Here is a 1,874-nt window from a genome sequence, read left to right as displayed (position 1 = left end):
AGTTCTGTTCTAGTTCTGTTCTAGTTCTGTTCTAGTTCTGTTCTAGTTCTGTTCTAGTTCGGTTCTAGTTCTGTTCTAGTTCTGTTCTAGTTCTATTCTAGTTCTGTTCAAGTTCTGTTCTAGTTCTGTTCTAGTTATATTCTAGTTCTGTTATAGTTCTTTTCTAGTAATGTTCTAGTCTGTTCTTATAAGCATGATTTAAAATCTTAACAAACATGCAATTTCTGAAGCCAAAACAAGAAACTCATAATACCAAAAAGTGTGTAGTAAAGTGATAAAATATCTAGTAAAAGAGGAATTCAAAAAATTAATCGTGTACAATGTGTGTAAATGCTATTTCTATTGAAAAGCAATTTATGACGCATTCCAATTGTATGACGTCTTGTTATTTGCTCTTCGATGAAATTATTTCGAAATTCATACATGTGTCGTATACGCAATGAAGGAGAAACAAATTATGGCGATTATGTAATAATTTTGTTGAGAAAAAAGATGAAAGAACAACAAAATTTAAAAGTATGGAATCACTTCCAATATCAGTTAGAGTTTAGTTTTGTAATTATAATAAACAATGGGTTATATTTTTATTATTGTTATTGACAAATCCGATGTGAAATGAAGTTACATCTTTGCGTTCATATAGAGATACTCATTTTAAAGAGGATTTGATTGTGGTACTTTAGTGAATCCTCTTCTTAGAAAATTCGTTTATATCAGACATCTATCAAGATGATAACAAACCCATATCCGGATATCTTTGTAGGTACGTAAATTCAAGACCGTCAAAGATATCCAGAAGAACTAGGGAACTACTTACTTGAGAGCCTATTCCAAGAGGCCCTATGAGATTAAGATTACCCATATTCAGGTTAAGTTGCGTCTAATGGTTTTGCGTTCGTCAGGTAAACTACCTCTAGCTTCATTCTCGTACAAGCTAGTGATTATCTCTGACAAATGTACGGAAACCAGCCCCACCACCATCTCCCAAAGCGGCGGCAAAATGTCATTTGGTTATGCAGCTTTATGGGGAGCATAACAGATGTAACAATTTTCGTGTTAGCCTCCCCTTCCTCCAATATCGATTCATTTATGTTATTCGATATAACGGGTGGGAAATAAGAGTGCATTAGGATTTTAATTGTCTCCTCCATATTTTCTAGTCTCATGCCCAGTTCATCGATTCCGCTTGGATATGAGTTTTTATCTTTGATACGTTTCCGGGAGTCTCGTTTGGCTTTTCGAACGATTTTCCTATATTCACCAAATATATTACGATAGTCATCCCACTATACTGCGTGCCCGGTTAAAGACTTTGTGAAGAGTCGTCTCAAGGTTCCAGATCTCACCAGATCTTTTTCTTCTCTCGCAGGCGGCATCTGTCCTCGAAACGTTTTGAACCAGGGAGAGTTATATCGTAAATCTCATAGCTAATCTGCATCTGTTCCTTAGCACAGGCGCGGATTCACCGGGGGGAGGAAAGTTGGTAAAGGAAATTTAAGCCCCCCCCCCAAACCGAAAATTTTTCATGCAAAAAAATGTACAAATGAGGAATAAGGAAAGAGGAAAATAAGTGAAAAAAGTTCCCCCTCCCCCCAAACACTCGAGCTGGACCAGCGGCTGCTTTAGCAGATATTAAATCCATTTAGGGAACATCCGGCAATCATGGAACTGGGATAAGAGGATAAGTGTGCACGTTATTAGAGGTGCATTTGATGCAAGTGAATAGTTAGTAAGTAAGTTAGTTAGTTAGTCAGTTAGTTAGTTACTTAGTTAGTTAGTTAGTTAGTTAGTTAGTTAGTTAGTTAGTTAGTTAGTTAGTTAGTTAGTTAGTTAGTTAGTAAGTTAGTTAGTTAGTTAGTTAGTTACTTAGTTAG

This window comes from Lucilia cuprina, chromosome 3, assembly GCF_022045245.1.
Source record: "Lucilia cuprina isolate Lc7/37 chromosome 3, ASM2204524v1, whole genome shotgun sequence".
Taxonomy (NCBI): domain Eukaryota; kingdom Metazoa; phylum Arthropoda; class Insecta; order Diptera; family Calliphoridae; genus Lucilia; species Lucilia cuprina.
Note: the sequence above shows the minus strand (reverse complement) of the source record.